At 44.1% G+C, this 20,548-nt stretch overlaps 1 long non-coding RNA gene across 1 annotated transcript; it reads right to left on the bottom strand.

Moving 5' to 3' along the window:
• Positions 1 to 15,108: 15,108 nt before the first annotated feature.
• On the bottom strand, positions 15,109 to 20,206 carry LOC136447961 (uncharacterized). Its single transcript, XR_010757808.1, has 3 exons — positions 19,883 to 20,206; positions 18,306 to 18,431; positions 15,109 to 15,391 (listed from the first exon to the last, which is right to left on the bottom strand). It is a non-coding gene; the product is annotated as an uncharacterized lncRNA (long non-coding RNA).
• Between the last annotated feature and the right edge of the window lie 342 nt (positions 20,207 to 20,548).

Below are 20,548 nucleotides of genomic sequence, written 5' to 3'. Positions count from 1 at the left end.
TGACTATTTGGCCCTCAGTCTGTCTGGCTACCTGTCTTCTTAGATATCTGTCTGTCTGGTTTCTGGTCTGTCTGACCCTCTGTCTGACTGTCTGGTTCTTAGTCTGTCTGGCTCCCTGTCTGGCTAGACATCTGTTTGTCTGGTTTCTGGTCTGTTTGACCCTTTGTCTGTCTGTCTGGCTCTCAGTCTGTCTGGCTCCCTGTCTGGCAAGATATCTGTTTGTCTAGTTTCTGGTCTGTCTGAAACTCTGTCTGACTGTCTGGCTCTCAGTCTATCTGGCTCCCTTTCTGGCTAGATATCTGTCTGTCTGGTTACTGGTCTGTCTGACCCTCTGTCTGACTGTTTGGCTCTCAGTCTGTCTGGCTCCCTGTCTGGCTAGATATCTGTCTGTCCGGATTCTTGACTGTCTGACCCTCTGTCTGACTGTCTGGCTCTCAGTCTGTCTGGCTACCTGTCAGGCTAGGTATCTGTCTGTCTGGTTTCTGGTCTGTCTGACCCTCTGTCTGACTGGCTCTTAGTCTGTCTGGCTCCCTGCCTGGCTAGATATCTGTCTATCTCGTTTCTGGTCTGTCTGACCCTCTGTCTGACTGTCTGACTCTCAGTATGTCTGTCTCCATGTCTGGCAAGATATCTGTCCGTCTGGTTTTTGGTCTGTCTGACACTCTGTATGACCCTCTGTCTGAAAGTCTGGCCCTCAGTCTGTCTGGCTCCCTGTCTGGCTAGATACCTGTCCGTCTGATTTCTGGTCTGTCTGACCTTTTGTCTGTCTGTCTGGCTCTCAGTTTGTTTGGCTCCCTGTCTGGCTAGATACCTGTCTATCTCGTTTCTGGTCTGTCTGACCCTCTGTCTGACTGTCTGGCCCTCAGTCTGTCTGTCTCCCTGTCTGGCTAGATATCTGTCTGTCTGGTTTCTGGTCTGTCTGACCCTCTGTTTGACTGTCTGGCTCTCAGTATGTCTGGCTCACTGTCTGGCTAGATATCTGACTGTCTGGTTTCTGGTCTGTTTGACCCCTCTGTCTGACTGTCTGGCTCTCAGTCTGTCTGGCTCCCTTTTTGGCTATATATCTGTACTGTCTGTCTGGTATCTGGTCTGTATGACCCTCTGTCTGACTGTCTGGCTCTCAGTATGTCTGGATCACTGTCTGGCTAGATATCTGCCTGTCTGGTTTCTGGTCCGTCTGACCCTCTGTTTGACTGTCTGGCTCTCAGTCTATCTGGCTCCCTGTCTGGCTAGATATCTGTCCGTCTGGTTCCTGGTCTGTCTGACCCTCTCTCTGACTGTCTGGCCCTCAGTCTGTCTGGCTCCCTGTCTGGCTAGATATCTGTCTGTATGGTTTCTGGTCTGTCTGACCTTTTGTCTGACTGTCTGGCTCTCAGTTTGTCTGGCTCCCTGTCTGGCTAAATATCTGTCCGTCTGGATTCTAGTCTATCTGACCCTCTGTCTGACTGTCTGGCCCTCAGTGTGTCTGGCTCCCTGTCTGGCTAGATACCTGTCGGTCTGGTTTCTGGTCTGTCTGACCCTCTGTCTGACTGTCTGGCTCTTAGTCTGTCTGGCTCATTGCCTGCCTACATATCTGTCTATCTCGTTTCTGGTCTGTCTGACCCTCTGTCTGACTGTCTGACTCTTAGTCTGTCTGTCTCCCTTTCTGGCTAGATATCTGCCCGTCTGGTTTCTGGTCTGTCTGACTGTGTGTCTAACTGTCTGGCCCTCAGTCTGTCTGGCTCCCTTGTCTGGCTAGATATCTGTCTGTCTGGATTCTGGTCTGTCTGACCCTATCTGACTGTCTGGATCTCAGTCTGTCATGTTCCCTGTCTGTACTGTCTAGATATCTGTCCGTCTTGTTTCTGGTCTGTCTGGCCCTCTGTCTGACTGTCTGGCCCTCAGTCTGTCTGGCTACCTGTCTTCCTAGATATCTGTCTGTCTGGTTTCTGGTCTGTCTGACCCTCTGTCTGACTGTCTGGTTCTTAGTCTGTCTGGCTCCCTGTCTGGCTAGATATCTGTTTGTCTGGTTTCTGGTCTGTCTGACCCTTTGTCTCACTGCCTGGCTCTCAGTCTGTCTGGCTCCCTGTCTGGTAAGATATCTGTTTGTCTAGTTTCTGGTCTGTCTGACCCTCTGTCTGACTGTCTGACCCTAAGTCTGTCTGGCTCCCTGTCTGGCTAAATATCTGTCTGTATGGTTTCTGGTCTGTATGGCCCTCTGTCTGACTGTCTGGCTCTCAGTCTATTTGGCTCCCTGTCTAGCTAGATATCTGTCTGTCCAGATTCTGGTCTGTCCGGCCCTCTGTCTGACTGTCTGGCCCTCAGTCTGTCTGGCTACCTGTCTTCCTAGATATCTGTCTGTCTGGTTTCTGGTCTGTCTGACCCTTTGTCTGACTGCCTGGCTCTCAGTCTTTCTGTCTCCCTGTCTGGCAAGATATCTGTCTGTCTAGTTTCTGGTCTGTCTGACCCTCTGTCTGACTATTTGGCCCTCAGTCTGTCTGGCTACCTGTCTTCTTAGATATCTGTCTGTCTGGTTTCTGGTCTGTCTGACCCTCTGTCTGACTGTCTGGTTCTTAGTCTGTCTGGCTCCCTGTCTGGCTAGACATCTGTTTGTCTGGTTTCTGGTCTGTTTGACCCTTTGTCTGTCTGTCTGGCTCTCAGTCTGTCTGGCTCCCTGTCTGGCAAGATATCTGTTTGTCTAGTTTCTGGTCTGTCTGAAACTCTGTCTGACTGTCTGGCTCTCAGTCTATCTGGCTCCCTTTCTGGCTAGATATCTGTCTGTCTGGTTACTGGTCTGTCTGACCCTCTGTCTGACTGTTTGGCTCTCAGTCTGTCTGGCTCCCTGTCTGGCTAGAAATCTGTCTGTCCGGATTCTTGACTGTCTGACCCTCTGTCTGACTGTCTGGCTCTCAGTCTGTCTGGCTACCTGTCAGGCTAGGTATCTGTCTGTCTGGTTTCTGGTCTGTCTGACCCTCTGTCTGACTGGCTCTTAGTCTGTCTGGCTCCCTGCCTGGCTAGATATCTGTCTATCTCGTTTCTGGTCTGTCTGACCCTCTGTCTGACTGTCTGACTCTCAGTATGTCTGTCTCCATGTCTGGCAAGATATCTGTCCGTCTGGTTTTTGGTCTGTCTGACACTCTGTATGACCCTCTGTCTGAAAGTCTGGACCTCAGTCTGTCTGGCTCCCTGTCTGGCTAGATACCTGTCCGTCTGATTTCTGGTCTGTCTGACCTTTTGTCTGTCTGTCTGGCTCTCAGTTTGTTTGGCTCCCTGTCTGGCTAGATACCTGTCTATCTCGTTTCTGGTCTGTCTGACCCTCTGTCTGACTGTCTGGCCCTCAGTCTGTCTGTCTCCCTGTCTGGCTAGATATCTGTCTGTCTGGTTTCTGGTCTGTCTGACCCTCTGTTTGACTGTCTGGCTCTCAGTATGTCTGGCTCACTGTCTGGCTAGATATCTGACTGTCTGGTTTCTGGTCTGTTTGACCCCTCTGTCTGACTGTCTGGCTCTCAGTCTGTCTGGCTCCCTTTTTGGCTATATATCTGTACTGTCTGTCTGGTATCTGGTCTGTATGACCCTCTGTCTGACTGTCTGGCTCTCAGTATGTCTGGATCACTGTCTGGCTAGATATCTGCCTGTCTGGTTTCTGGTCCGTCTGACCCTCTGTTTGACTGTCTGGCCCTTTGTCTATCTGGCTCCCTGTCTGGCTAGATATCTGTCCGTCTGGTTCCTGGTCTGTCTGACCCTCTCTCTGACTGTCTGGCCCTCAGTCTGTCTGGCTCCCTGTCTGGCTAGATATCTGTCTGTATGGTTTCTGGTCTGTCTGACCTTTTGTCTGACTGTCTGGCTCTCAGTTTGTCTGGCTCCCTGTCTGGCTAGATATCTGTCCGTCTGGATTCTAGTCTATCTGACCCTCTGTCTGACTGTCTGGCCCTCAGTGTGTCTGGCTACCTGTCTGGCTAGATATCTGTCTGTCTGGTTTCTGGTCTGTCTGGCCCTCTGTCTGACTGTCTGGCTCTCAGTCTGTCCGTCTCTCTGTCGAGCAGGTCCTCTGTCTGTCTGAGTCTCTCTCTGGCTTTCAGTTTGGTTAGATCTCTGCATGTCTGGTTTCCTGTCTTTCGGACCCTCTGTCTGAATCTCTGACTGGCTCTCTGTCCAGTTGGCTCTGTGTCTGGATGACTCTCTGTCTGTCCGGCTTCCTGATCGGCTGGCTCTCTGTCATTCTGACTCTTTGTCGGGCAGGCCCTCTCTCTAGCTAGGTCTCTGTTTATCTTGTTTTTAGTCTGTCTGTTTTTCTGTCGGGCAGGGTTGTTTCTAGGTTCCCTGCCCGGTCGACTGGCTGTCTGTCTGTCTGGCTATCTGTCTGACTTCCTGTCTAGCTAGGTCTCTGTATGTCTGTTTTTGTCTGTTTGACCCTCTCACTGGTTCTCCTTCAGAGTGGCTTTCTGCCTGTTTTATTTTTAGTCTGTTTTGCTCTCTGTATGGCTCTCTGTCGGGGAGGCCCTCTGTCTGGTTCTCCTTCTGGCTCATTGTCTGGTCAGATATCTGTCTGTTTGGTTTTCTGTTTGTCTGATCCTCTGTCTGACTCTCTGTCTGGCTCTCAGTCTGTCTTGCACTCGGTTGGGCAGGCCCTCCGTCTGTCTGACTCCCTGTCCGGCTCCCTGTCTGGCTAGGTCTCGGTCTGTTTTTTGTCTGTTTATCCTCGGTCTGGGTCTTTGTGGGGCAGGCCCTTTGTCTGTCTGACTAGGTCTCTGGTTGTCTGTTTGTCTGACCCTCTGCCTGACTCTCTGTCTGGTTCTCTGTCTGTTTGGCTCTCTGTCCGGCTCCCTGATCTGCTTACTCTCCGTCTTTCTGACTCTCTGCCTGGCTCCCTGTACGGCTAGTTCTCTGTCTGGTTTTTGGTGTCTGATCCTATGCTTGACCTTCTGTCTGGTTCTCTGTCAGGCTGAGTTTCCGTTTGTCTGTTTTTTCGTCCGTGTGACTTTCTGTCTGTCTCTCTGTCGGGCAGGTCCTCTGTCTGTCTGGTTGTCCGTGTCTGGCTCCCTGTTTTGCGAGGTATCTGTCTGTCTGACTCTCTTTCTGGCTCTCAGTCTGTCTGGCTCTCTGTCGGGCAGGCCCTCTGTCTATCTGCGTCTGGCTATGTCTCTGGTGGTCTGGTCCTCTGTCTGGTTGGCTCTCTGTCTGAATGACTATCTGTCTGACCCTATGTCTGCATTTTCATTTGTCTACTTCTCTTCTGCCTGGCTCCCTCTGCCTGATTCATTGTCTGTCTGGCTCCCCGTCTGTCTCATAAACTGCAATGGGAGGCTTTGTGTGTATCCATGTCTGTTTATACATTTGTTTTAGGAAAATAAATAGATACGCTGTCTACATTCTAAATGTCTTTACGATCCTTTTATCCCTTTTTGAGTACTTGTAATTCTCTTTGAAAGTTTGAAACGAAATCGGCTCTATTAGGTCAATAAAAGCCAAACCTACACGACTTACTCTCCCTCCCAAGAGCTATCTGCGACAGTATAAAATCATGACCACAGGATTTTCACAAGATATCAAAACCAGAAGTTCCTCTGTAATGACATAGCGAGCTGTTTTTCAAGGTCTCAAGAAGACGCACTCACACACCAAGCATGACGACAATCCAAGACATTAGATTAAGTTATCGTGTTTACAGACGGAATGACACGATGAACGATGACGAAAACATAACCTTCTTGGCAAAGGTCATGAAAATGAATAAAGAATAGCTATCTACCACTTCAAAGCTATGACAGGAGATATAAAAAAAAATACCGCCAGTAGTACGTTAGAAAGTTGCGGGGGGGGGGGGCAAGGGTCTAATGGCGTCGATGTCTCATCAAGACCTATCCACATATCAACTATGAAGAGTCCACCCAGGCATCCTTGACAAATCGTGTTCACGCACAGACAGACAGATACACACACACACACACACACACACACACACACACACACACACACAACTTCCCAACATGTAATCAAGATAATCTGCCCAGGCTCCTCGACTTATCGTGTTCACACACAGACACATGCTACCCAAAACATAACCGTCCTAGAGAAGGTAATGAAAGCCCTAACTTTACTTCCTGGTTGGTACAGTCTTAGCCGTAGTCAACAAAAGAACCATCAATCAATCAATCAATCAATCAATCAATCAATCAATCAATCAATCAATCAATCAATCAATCAATCAATCAATCAATCAATCAATCAATCAAACTTTATTGCACAACAAATGTTATAGGTACAATGTATGGCAAGTTCTTATCAAGCAGTACTAAATATCAAGACATATATGCTTGCTTTGTCTATATCAATGTTCTACAAGACTAAACACTATGCTATTAAATATGCGTGATACAGTATATACAAAGGGAACATGGATTGCATGATAATACACAGGAAACACAGTTTACATCAATTGCCTGTGGCTGTGTCAGAGATGATACGATTTCCTTGAAAATGTACAAGGAAATTGAATCGGGACATGACATAGCCTATAAGTATAACAATGTTCTACAAGACTAAACACTATGCTATTCAATATGAGTGATACAGTATATATATATATAGGGAACATGGATTGCATGATATTACACAGGAAACACAATTGCCTGTGGCTGTGTCAGAGATGATACCATTTCCTTGAAAATGTACAAGAAAATTGCATCGGGACATGACATAGGTAGATTAAAAGTCTCTGAGCCTGTCTTAGATTAACATGATAACTATCACAACACAGATGGGCAATGGATAACTGATTGACAAACTCCACACCTATACATGCCCCCTCACCAATACTTTATTTCCCTCTAAAGTAACACGTCTGCAATGCCGAATTTCAACAAAAAATTCACTGCAACCAAAAACGTTATGCAACATGTATATGTCCTTGTTACAACAAAATGAAAACCATCATCGTCATCCAGTGGTCTCTGCATCTGCAGTCGTGGAAACGCCCCTCAGCTGCATTCAGTCTTTCTTTATCTACCTCCACTGTGCATTGTAGTCCTGGAGGAAATTCTAGAAGAGAAAGAAAGAAACGTAAAAGGTATCAAGAAAGTATTTTTGTTTTCTTTTTAATTCATGGCAAAATTGCGTAATTTGCATAAAGAGTCCTAGAACCATGATGTTCCACCGCGACCATAGAACAACATGACTAAAATAATTAAGATAATTCAAGCGATCATTCTTTGATAGTGAACTAAATATATACTGGGTGTGCTATGAGACCACTAGTACTTCTTTCAGATATCCCTTCCTTCACTATTGCATTTTACTTGCATCTTACAAGAACCATTAGTCTTTCAGTAGACGAAAAATGTCACTGCTTTGCGAATACTAAATGTTATAGAAAACAGTTGCAAAGTTAAAGTTATCAATATCTTCGAGATTAGGTTGATAAAAAAGGAACAGTTTATCTACTTCAGCATAATGAACAGCTGTTTGTGTTCAGCAGCAAGGACAGGCGTGGCTGTACGTATGACAGCTGTGTTGTTCAGCACCAAGGACAGGTGTGGCTGTATCTATGACAGCTGTGGTGTTCAGCACCAAGGGCAGGTAGGTGTGGCTGTATCTTTGACAGGTGCCATGTTCAGCACCAAGGACAGGTGTGGTTGTATGTATGGCAGGCGTGGTGTTCAGCACCAAGGACAAGTATGGCTGTATCTATGACAGGTCTTGTGTTCAGCACCAAGGATAGTAGTAGTTGTATGTTTGACAGCTTTGTTGTTCAGCACCATTGACATCTGTGTTGTTCAGCACCATTGACAGCTGTGTTGTTCAGCACCAATAGCAGGTGTGTTTGTATGTTTGGCAGCTGTGTTCAGCAACTAGGACAGGAGTGTTTTTATCTATGGTAGCTGTGGTGTTAAGCACCAAGGACAGGTGTGATTGTATGTCTGACAGCTGTGGTGTTCAGCACCAAAGCCGGTGTGGTTGTATGTCTGGTATGTCTGACAGGTGTGATTGTTTGTCTGACAGCTGTGTTGTTCAGCACCAAGGACAGGTGTGGCTGCATGTATGACAGGTGTGGTGTTCAGCACCAAGGACGGTGTGGTTGTATGTCTGACAGGTGTGGTGTTCAACACCAAGGGTAGAGCTGTGTTGTTCAGGACTAAGGACAGGTGTGGTTGTACGTCTGACATCTCTGGTTTTCAGAACCAAGGACAGGTGTGGCTGCATGTATGGCAGGTGTGGTGTACAACACCAAGAACAGGTGTGGTTGTATGTATGACAGCTGTGGTGTTCAATACCAAGGACAGGTTGTGGCTGTATGTTTGACAGCTGTGTTCTTCAGAACCAAGGACAGGTTTGGATGTATGTATGACAGATGTGGTGTTCAACACCAAGGACAGATGTGGTTGTATGTATGGCATCGGTGGTGTTCAACACCAAGGACAGGTTGTGGTTATATGTTTTATAGCTGTGTTCATCAGCCCCAAGGACAGGTTGTGGTTATATGTCTGACAGCTTTGGTGTTCAACACCAAAGACAGGTATGGTTGTATGTATGACAGCTGTGGTGTTCAACACCAAAGACAGGTGTGGTTGTATGTTTGACAGCTGTGTTCTTCAGTACCAAGGACATGTGTGGTTGTTTGTCTGACAGATGTGGTGTTCAACACTAAAGACAGGCGTGGTTGTATGTTTGACAGCTGTGTTCTTCAGTACCAAGGACAGGTGTGGTTGCTATGAACAGCTGTGGTGTTCAACACCAAAGACTGGCGTGGTTGTATGTATGGCAGCTGTGGTGTTCAACACCATGGACAGGTTGTGGTTGTATGTTTGACAGCTGTGTTCTTCAGAACCAAGGACAGGTTTGGATGTATGTATGACAGGTGTGGTGTTCAACACCAAGAACAGGTTGTGGTTGTATGTTTGACAGCTGTGTTGTTTAGCACCAAGGACAAGAATGGTTGCATGTTTGACAGCTGGGTTGTTCAGCACCAAGGACAGGTTTGGTTGTATCTATGACATCTGTGGTGTTCAGCACCAAGGACAAGTATGGTTGTATGTTTGACAGCTGTGTTTTTCAGCATAAAGGACAGGTTGTGATTGTATGTTTGACAGCTGGGTTGGTCAGCACCAAGGACAGGTGTGGTTGTATGTATGCCAGCTGTGTTTTTCAGCACCAAGGACAGCTGTGGTTGTATGTCTGACAGCTGTGTTTTTCAGCACCAAGGACAGGTGTGGTCGTTTGACAGCTTTGGTGTTCAGAACCAAGGACAGGTGTGGTTGTATGTATGACCACTGTGTTATTCAGCACCAAGGTCAGGACAGGTGTGGTTGTATTTCTGACAGCTGTGGTGTTCAGCACTAAGGACAGGTGATGTGGCTGTATCCTGGCAGGTGTACTTGATGTAAACAGCATAACTCGAGAAGCTGTGGATGGATGTCCCTGATATTTGGTTGGTGGGTGTCGATAAGATAAAGGTTATTTAAACCTTGATGATGGGATTCCTGGCGATTTCCTACGGTAATGCTGCAAATCTTAAATGTATGTGTGTTGTATGTGGACAACATAACTCTGAAAGCTATGAACAGATCCTCGTGATTGTTGATAGGAGGGTAGGGGTTGGGAAAACATGTCTAGTTCGATAATGGGCCTCCTATCAGCTCCCTACAGTACTGCACCGGAACTTTAAAGGGTTGTGATTTTTAAGTACTAGTACAAGATAGCTCTTGGAGCAAAGATTGAGTAGTGTGAGTTTTAATCACGGTGAGCGGCTGGTTTGGAACTGCAGTGGGTCTTTTTCTTGGAACCTTTAGAAGAGGATAACTCAAGAAGAGATTGATGGCTTTTCATTAGTTTTTTTTTTCAAACATAAGTATCTTGGATGGTGCTCAACATATTGAGATGTACGTTATGTAAATGAGGACCTATTCTACATAATTATTGAGGTAGAAGTGGTCTACTGCCACTGTGCATACTGTGACATGCAACTTAACTTATCATAACAGCTAGGGTACTGGGATTTAGGTCAACAGATCAACAGATCAACATATGACAAGCACTGCTAATGGGTCGTTGCTAAGCAGGTCTTTGGTTTCAGTTGTTCAGGAATCTAGATAGCTAAAGTGATGATTGAAACAGTAAGATGCTAATTTTTCAAATCAGAAGCTAATCTGCATAATCAATAAGGAAATTTTATAAATCCATCACATACTAAGATAGGATTTTCAAACATACACATGTAAGGCAAATGTCATTGAGTTATGGTATATTGATAATCATATCAATTATGCAAATGAATGAATTATTTCATTGAAATCAATAAAATACCTTAGCGTTAAATAACGAGAGTTTGATACGTGCATCTGTCGTATAGCTTGGGGCAATATTAAACCCCGACAAATTGTCATTATTTCAAGAATATGCCATTTCTGACGTCTTTCGGGTGTAAGGCAAAAGCGGTGAAACTGGTCCCTTGTTAGAAATCCCTCCCATCTAAGGCGAGACCAATGCCGTCGTAGGAAACTAGCCGGTATGCCTGGAGAGTCATGTAAGCTCTTGTGCTTTTTTTTGGCACTTACCATGCTACGCTCTCCATTTTTCAAGCCACCCGTTATCTATAGAACAAAAACGAGACAAGACTATACATTCCTGACACAGCAAACTGGTTCCAACATACTGTTTTGGAACATTAGCATGTACATTATTCTATAGATTATTTCTACTGTTAGTTATAGATTAGACTAGATCTTTTTACTTTGTGCTTGCAATAGTTCAACTTTCATGTGCATATGTTGCCATATATTGTACAAGTTACAATTGTCGCACAATCTCCACTGCCCTGGATTTAAAGACGCCTGCTGCAGAAAGTGTTAATTTCTGCTCGGGTAATGTTGCAGAGTCCGATCCTAGGGGGAAGGGGAGGTAGGCAGACCTATTTCCACCGGCCCCCCCGGATTCAAAGACGCCTGATGTCGCAAGGGTTAATTTCTGCGTGGGGAATGTCGCAGAGTCTAATCCAAGGGGTAAGGCAGACCTATCTCCACCGGCCCGGATTCAAAGACGCCTGCTGTCGAAAGGGTTAATTTCTGCGCGGGGAATGTCGCAGAGTCCGATCCAAGGGGGAAGGAGGTAGGCTGACCTATCTCCACCGGCCCGGATTCAAAGACGCCTGCTGCCGAAAGGGTTTTTGCGCGGGGAATGTTGCAGAGTCCGTTCCAAGGGGGAAGGAGGTAGGCAGACCTAACTCTACCGGCCCGGATTCAAAGACGCCTGCTGTCGAAAGGGTTAATTTCTGCGTGGGGAATGTCACGGCGTCCGTCATAGGAAACCAGCCGATACACCTGGAGAATCTATGTAAGCTCTTTTGCTTATTTTGCACGTACCATGCTTTGATCTCCATTTTTCAAGACACCCCTTATATGAAGTATGGCTTAAGGGGCGAGAAGAAGCCCCGACAATTTCTCTTGCCATTTCTGACGTCTTTCGGGTGTTAGGCAGTAGCGGTGAAACTGGCTCCTTGTTAGCAATGCCTCCCATCTTAGGCGAGACCAATGCCGTCGTAGGTAACCAGCCGGTATGCCTGGAGAGTCATGTAAGCTCTTTTGCTTATTTTGCACCTACCATGCTTCGCTCTTTGTTTTTCAAGACACCCCTTATATGAAGTATGGCTTAAGGGGCGAGAAGAAGCCCCGACAATTTCTCTTGCCATTTCTGACGTCTTTCGGGTGTTAGGCAGTAGCGGTGAAACTGGATCCTTGTTAGCAATGCCTCCCATCTTAGGCGAGACCAATGCCGTCATAGGAAACCAGCCGGTATGCCTGGAGAGTCATGTAAGCTCTTTTGCTTATTTTGCACGTACCATGCTTTGCTCTCCATTTTTCAAGACAACCCTCATGTGAAGTATGGCTTAAGGCGAGAAGAAGCCCGGACAATTTTACTTGCCATGTCCGACGTCTTTCGGGTGTTAGGCAGTAGCGGTGAAACTGGATCCTTGTTAATGTTAGCAATGCCTCCCATCTTAGGCGAGACCAATGCCGTCATAGGAAACCAGCCGGTACGCCTGGAGAGTCATGTAAGCTCTTTTGCTTATTTTGCACCTACCATGCTTCGCTCTCCGTTTTTCAAGACACCCCTTATATGAAGTATGGCTTAAGGGGCGAGAAGAAGCCCCGACAATTTCTCTTGCCATTTCTGACGTCTTTTGGGTGTTAGGCAGTAGCGGTGAAACTGGATCCTTGTTAGCAATGCCTCCCATCTTAGGCGAGACCAATGCCGTCATAGGAAACCAGCCGGTACGCCTGGAGAGTCATGTAAGCTCTTTTGCTTATTTTGCACCTACCATGCTTCGCTCTCCGTTTTTCAAGACACCCCTTATATGAAGTATGGCTTAAGGGGCGAGAAGAAGCCCCGACAATTTCACTTGCCATTTTTGACGTCTTTCTGGTGTCAGGCAGTAGCGGTGAGGTCCCTAGCTTGTTAGCAATGCCTCCCATCTTAGGCGAGACCAATGCCGTCATAGGAAATCAGCCGGTACGCCTGGAGAGTCATGTAAGCTCTTTTGCTTATTTTGCACCTACCATGCTTCGCTCTCCGTTTTTCAAGACACCCATTATATGAAGTATGGCTCAAGGGGCGAAAAGAAGCCCCACAATTTCACTTGCCATTTTTGACGTCTTTCGGGTGTTAGGCAGTAGCGGTGACTGGTCCCTTGTTAGCAATGCCTCCCATCTTAGGCGAGACCAATGCCGTCATAGGAAACCAGCCGGTACGCCTGGAGAGTCTATGTAAGCTCTTTTGCTTATTTTGCACGTACCGTGCTTCGCTCTCCATTTTTCAAGACACCCCTTATATGAAGTATGGCTGAGGGCGAGAAGAAGCCCCGACAATTTGACTTGCCATTTTTGACGTCTTTTGGGTGTTAGGCAGTAGCGGCTCCTTGTTAGCAATGCCTCCTTGTTAGCAATGCCTCCCATCTTAGGCGAGACCAATGCCGTCATAGGAAACCAGCCGGTACGCCTGGAGAGTCATGTAAGCTCTTTTGCTTATTTTGCACCTACCATGCTTCGCTCTCCGTTTTTCAAGACACCCCTTATATGAAGTATGGCTTAAGGGGCGAGAAGAAGCCCCGACAATTTCACTTGCCATTTTCGACGTCTTTCTGGTGTAAGGCAGTAGCGGTGAGGTCCCTTGTTAGCAATGCCTTCCATCTTAGGCGAGACTAATGCCGTCATAGGAAACCAGCCGGTACGCCTGGAGAGTCATGTAAGCCCTTTTGCTTATTTTGCACGTACCATGCTTCGCTCTCCGTTTTTCAAGACACCCCTTATATGAAGTATGGCTTAAGGGGCGAGAAGAAGCCCCGACAATTTCACTTGCCATTTTTGACGTCTTTCTGGTGTCAGGCAGTAGCGGTGAGGTCCCTTGTTAGCAATGCCTCCCATCTTAGGCGAGACCAATGCCGTCATAGGAAACCAGCCGGTACGCCTGGAGAGTCATGTAAGCTCTTTTGCCTATTTTGCACCTACCATGCTTCGCTCTCCGTTTTTCAAGACACCCCTTATATGAAGTATGGCTTAAGGGGCGAGAAGAAGCCCAGACAATTTCACTTGCCATTTTTGACGTCTTTCGGGTGTTAGGCAGTAGCGGTGAAACTGGATCCTTGCAATGCTTCCCATCTAAGGCGAGACCAATGCCGTCATAGGAAACAAGCCGGTACGCCTGGAGAATTTATGTAAGCTCTTTTGCTTATTTGCACGTACCATGCTTCGCTCTCCATTTTTCAAGACACCCCTCATGTGAAGTATGGCTAGGGGCGAGAAGAAGCCTGGACAATTTGACTTGGCAAGTCTGACGTCTTTCGTTATTTGCATAGATAACATCAATCAATGATCTTCTGTGTCCAATTAACACAGTGCCCAATTATGCAAGTCATATCTTAGCAAACTATGCTAATTAAGGACCCTTTCGTTTATTATGCAAATGAGGCCCTTATTTGTTTGATACATGTCTAATAATGTTCATCTTTACTTTGTACTTCCAAATGCCGTTGAAAACATTCCCACTATGGTATCATGACATTTTACATTCATTATGTTTTAGAAGTTGTTTCTTGCTTGATTTACATGTTCTCTCTTTTTGATGTTCTCTTTTTCATTTACATATGTCATATGTTCCTTCCTTGAAGGAAAGGGGATCAACTTTTCTCATTAATTATGCAAATTAGCCTGATTTGAATAGTTAGCATCTATCACGAATCATCACTTTTGCAAAGTATCTGCAAACAGAAAGTTCCAAGTCATTATTCTCCATTTACTCTCAAATAAAATTATCCCCTACAGTTAATGAAAAGCTGCTATAGTCTCTACCAGACTGACTACACCGGCTATATAAGGAGAATTTTTACAAAAGTGTCATTTGAAGGCTCCGTTAGTCTGTCTTATGTCGGCGAGGAGAAAGCCAATAAAGTAATCTGCTCATTTTCTGAACAAAGGCAGTAGTTTGGGAGTTGAGATCATTTAGGCCATAAATCAATTAGGTCGCGACCAGCATACTGTTACAGTAGCATTTTCAGTTACTCAGGGCAGACTAACCATTTCAAGTGACTTTCCAGCCCTTAAAAACTCACTAAAAATGTCTTGAAATCTTCTTAAAACATAAAGTTAATAGTAGAAACATCGTCTGCCGCTGATCACGGCTTGGTCGTGCGGTTTGGGTGCCATTTTGAAAAACTACCGCCCAAATTCTGCCTTGTCGATCAGTTCTTTAAGGTACGACTATTGTAACATATATCAATGAGATTTATACTTTTCTTTTGCCAACCCAACGTGTTGATAGACTGAGTGTTGTTTTGATGGACAAAACAAATTCTAACGGCGGACAAGGCACTTCCTCTTACATGTTCTGGGCTTGTCTGTTCTGTCACGGTCTGCTCGCAGAGCAATAAAAGGATCATTTAGCTGCTTGGCACCTACATTGTATTAGATAATGATTAGTGGACAGCGAAGAACCTACCGACATATCACATGCCCTACGTGGGCGAAAGGTGATCTTCAAAGTGTACTGACTCTACTGGCTAATTATTCCTTTTCCTGGTGAATTCTACGATCCATACACTGGTAGGAGGGCCTGGTGGAGGCTAAGCTGCAAAAGGAATAAAAAAGTTTCAACCCCAATACTATAAAATCTTCAGTGTATCATAAGAGTTTGAAAAAAAAACATGTACTACATAAAATCATTTGATTTAACAGGAGAATCCACCATCTTCACCATTATCATGCTATAAATTAGTACACCATATTGAAATACTTATCCCAAACCCTCTCCCGGAAGTATGACACTGTGTTTCAGCTCCAATACTCGCATGGGTGCTGTCTTTGATGGGCTTTGGATGTCCTGGTAGAGAATACAGCTGTAGGTTCCCCTCAGCAGATCTGTATTCAGTCTGTATTGGGAAAGACAGGTACATGCTAGATAGATTGATAGTACATGTACATCTCTAATTTGTGGCCTACTCTCATGATGCAACTGTGTAATGACGTACATCAATATTGTCAAAACATTAGTAAACTAGAGTTCCACGACCTCATACCTTCGCCGACTGATGTTAGCCTTTTCGAGTGAATGCTTATCACTCAGTATGTAAATAAGGTCCTCGATTGCATAATTTCAAGTGATCCTTTCCTCTACACAAAACACAGCATTAAAGTAAAATCTCAGAAAAGAGGGCCATTGTAGCATTTCCTCATATATTATGTAAATGAGGCCATCATGATTTATGTCTGATAACGTCCACATTTGATTATCTCCCAAACGCCACAAGAATGAAATCCCATCATTTAGCTGGAATTATAGTATTTTGTCATAAATTAAGCAAATTAGGTATTCGTTTGCATAATTGATATCTATCAATATTCCTCTCTTTCTCAGTTACATGTCACGTGTTTGACTACAATGGAATGCAAGGGTTTGTATACTTTTTCACATCACAGATCCTGATTTGCATGTTTCTTATACGATCATGTAAATCATCACTCAAACTATGTACATCCCTACAAATCATGACGATCCGTCATCACCTTCTTGAGTTACTAGTATTCTCTTTCAAAGTTTAAAACAAACCCATACCTATACCTACACGAGTTCTCCCAAGAGTTATAGAAATAATCACTGTAAGAATATTTTTGCTTAATTGGTATCATAACTTTTATCTTTACTACAGAAAATAAGGCAATTTGTTGGCAATGTATTTGCTTCAATTATGCCCTTATTTTCATAGCCGACATATCAATCAGTTTTTATCAAACCTATACCTTCCAACAGGGAGGTTAGATCGTAAGGCTGCTGTTTAAATGCCTGTGTGACCTCCCTGACCCCAAAACAGAGCCCTGCACCAGGCAAGTAAAGTATCACATGTGTCCTCCAGGGACGTCTCACAGGGAGCCTGCTACGGTAAACTAGGTCACCTGTCAGTGCAATTTAACCTGAATTTATAGACTTAAAAATACCAAATTGAAAGGGAATTGTAGACATTTCCTTATAAATTATGTTAATGACGCCTTGTCATGCCTGATTTTTGTCTGATATTGTTCACCTTTACTTAGCTTCCTAATGATACAAGAATGAAATTCCAATCATTTACTATTGTGGTATTTTCAATTAGTATTTTCTCATTAATTATGCAAAATAGGTAGCTATTAGCATTATTGGTATCTATCGATACCTCTCTCTTTTTCAGCTACATATGTCACATGTTTGAGAGTCCTATTTTGAAAGGCAGCAGATTTATAAACTTTCCTTCCTAATTATGCAAATTAGCTCCTGATTTGCATAACGAATATTCAATTATGTAAATCATTAATCGAGCTATCTACATACCATAAATCAAGACGATCCGTTGACCGTAAGTCTAGTTATTCATGTCCAAAGGTCAAAACAAATAAATTAAAAACACCCGCTGCAGCTCTAAACAAGCCGCTAGAGGGCCCAAACGTGCACAACTTACTTCATGTGGCATGGACTATCTACCACACGAAAATCATGACCGTAGCACTTGCAGAAAATTCGACCTCAAACTTTGAAGCTACACTGCAGTACCCAAAGTACCCGATAGGAGGCCCATCATCGAACTTGACCTTCCCCTTTAATAAATCTACCTATTCACTAAATATCATGCACAACCATCAACAGCTTCTCGAGTTATCCTGTCAACAAACAAATACGCATACATAAACAGCCCACTGCAGTACCGCAGGAAAATGCCAGGTGACCCATTTTTGAACTTGAGCTTCGTTTTCACACTCTCTACGTACCCACCAAAAATCCTGCAGATCCATCATCAATACGTCGAGTTATGTTGTCTACATACAAACACACTAACAAAAAAAGTCCACTGGAGCATTTTAGGAAAACGCCAGGTTAACCATTTTCGAACATGACCTTTGTTCCCACAACCGCCACTTACCTACTAAAAATCAGCAAGATCTGTCAATTTAAAGTTCTCTCGACTTATGATCTCGACATACATACGGACCCACTTTACAGCTGGCGTAACCGATAACATAACCTTACCGCGAATGCATACATTCCCGGCGAAGGTAACAACATGCATGGCAAGTAAGAATATTATCCTAATTCCCACAAACTAAGTCTGTTCAACTGAAAGACATGGTCTCATCTTCTGAAAGTCAACTGTTACTTTGTAACATGTACAACAAAAGATGAACTGCCTAGACTCGCATTGAACAAAATATCATTGGTTGGAATATGTTACATGTACGTTTCAACTCAATATTATCGCAGACTGACACCATGGCATACCCAGTCCAGAACTACCAGCTGTATCCTCATGGAGAAATAATAGCCTCTCAAAAACAACCAACCAGCTGGGCAGACTACCGGAAGTTCTAGAAGTGGGGGACTTTTGTTGAACATTTGTACTGCCCATCTAGCACGCTAGAAGCTACAGGACTGACGAAAATCAACCTGTTTTGTACATCAGACTTTGACTAAAAACCACTTAGCAAAGCACCGATCACATTTACTCTCAATATGCTCTAAAAACTGAACCATGACCTTCATCTCCCTATATCTGTGCTACAAAACTTGTTTTCGTGAAATATTAGCTACAACAATCACCTTAAAATGGCTTGAAGAATGTAAAAATATATCATAACACATTGTATTATGAAGTATATGCCGTTTCTTTCAAAACATTTTACACAGTCTTGATCAATCTGCCCAGATATGCAGCTTGTAGTTGTTCAGTACAAACCTGGTGTGTTACGCCATGAGGCATTTTACCAGGTATGCAATGCAAACAAATAATAGCTGAATGGAAATTGTGCAATGTTCCTCACCCTTGTTCTTCATGTCAGCAGTTGTTTCCTTTGCCTCATCACAGGCCTGAAACATGGGCTGTGCTCTGCCAGCTGACTGAATGGCAGAGCCCCTCTTCTTGTACACGACAGTCACAGTGAGACTCACTACATAGTAAAAACATACGAAATTGGCCTCATTACCAGGATTTACACGACGAAACAAAACTGCAATATCAACTTATAGCCTATAGCCAGTAGGTTACATCTGCTTTCAGTCTCCTTGCTTATGTTCAAGGAAGCAGTGCTAGCAAACACCCGATAAAGATGTCCTTCTAGATACTACAACTACAAGAGCAAAATTAGGATGGCTGTTGCCAAATTATGAAACTAAGGAAATCATTCTGATGATCACAACATTATGAAAATCAGAATTGACAGACTAGATGACAAAAACAATTCAGAACATCGATCAGGATGATCCTATGATGTATACGCAAGTTCTATCCACGACATCATACCTTCGCCAAATGATGTTAACCCTTTCAAGTGACATATTATAAATATCTCTCATTGATTATGTAATTAAGGACCTCATTTGCATGATTCATATCAGTTATCAAGTTCTCTAACCAAATAACACAAACTGCTCAATGTAGATACTGTACTTAGCAAAGAAGGCTGTTGTAGCATTTCCACAAAAATTATATAAATGAGGTCCTCATTTGCATCATTTATTTCCAATAATGTCCACATTTACTTAACTTCCAAATAGTGCAAGAATGTGATCCCCATCATTAAACATTATGGAATAATGGAATTTTGTCATTGATCATGCAATTTGCAAACTAGGTCCAAACTCTAATGATTTTGAGGTCTCACTAAGACTTACTCATATCAAATATGAAGACAATCCATCCAGGCATAGTCAAGTTATCGTGGTGACTCACACACACACACACACACACACACACACACACACACACACACACACACACACACTGTCCAAAATATAACCTTCCTTCATTGTGAAAATAATTATTCACAGAATGCATCATAGGATCACTCTACCAATGGTTTAAACCAATGATACTGACAGGATGACCATGTCAATAGCAATGAAATTCTTTCGTCAGGTAGCACCCATCAACCGACCCAATCCCGACCCCCAGCGAGACGGCGATTTTCCGACTTATTCTAAAAATAACATTGCCGACGTATACCCGACCAAATCCCGACCTCACTTTATATTGTGCCAACTCTTACATTAACGTTAACGTTTACTAATTGATAAAACTATACTTTCGTTAGCTCTAAACAAAAAATGAAGTAACCATGAAATCCTCTTACCTTTTTAGGAACTCGCAACATTGTAACTTACTTTCCTCAAGTCTCGGAACAAATTTAGACAGTATCTCAGCCTCACAGTTTTTGTGCTGTAGCGACATGTTAGTCACGAAAGTGTCTTTCTCACAAAAATTGTTACAAAAGATACACATATTCTGAAACTTCACAAATCTTTGAACAGCAATTTTGAATATTGTATACGTTTGAGGTGCGAAGCACATATTCCATTTTGGGGACTTAAAAGAAAATGAAAAGATGTTTCAAAATCTCACCTCAGTCACACGTGCTTGTATCGGAATCCAGATCTTGCTGTATTCCTGACCAGAATTCCTTAGTTTTGCCTATCCATCTTCAGTTCCCGTTCTGGTCACTTTGTGCTTTGTCCTTTCCTCTCCTTCTGTGAACATTGTCTCGATATCCTTCCAATCTGATGTCTATAGTTCGGACAGTTGCTGTAGTAAAGGTTCACGAGGCTCAAGCTCATACAAAGCAGTTCGGTTGAGTCGTAGATTCCGGTATTGTGTCAGGAATGTGTCGGTAACTTAATGTAAGAAGTAATCCCGGAAAAAGGGCACAAAACAATGCACTTTTTCCTCAATTTTGGCTCGAGATATTTCGGATAGCACTACAGCTATGTACAATGTTTTAATATTTTTCAAAAATAACGTTCATCGTACCTTTTTCCTCCTCTTCTTTTTTTTGTGCCGCGCTGCTGGATATCCGGCGAATGATTCCTGTAACCGTGTATTAGTTCGCGATGACGGTGATGCGGCCTTGTCGCCTGATCATCCAGATAGTGCGTTCTTTGTTCGCTTGACCGTCTGATGGACGTTGACTGCAGCGTCCTCAACTGGTGTCGCCGGCTAGCAAACGGCTTGGAAATGGTTTAGAGACGGCTTGGAAACGATCTTGAGACGTGTAACACACTCCCGCCACAG

The sequence above is a fragment of the Branchiostoma lanceolatum genome, chromosome 13, assembly GCF_035083965.1.
Source record: "Branchiostoma lanceolatum isolate klBraLanc5 chromosome 13, klBraLanc5.hap2, whole genome shotgun sequence".
In the NCBI taxonomy this organism is placed as follows: Eukaryota; Metazoa; Chordata; class Leptocardii; order Amphioxiformes; family Branchiostomatidae; genus Branchiostoma; species Branchiostoma lanceolatum.
This window is presented reverse-complemented; position numbering and strand designations above follow the sequence as displayed.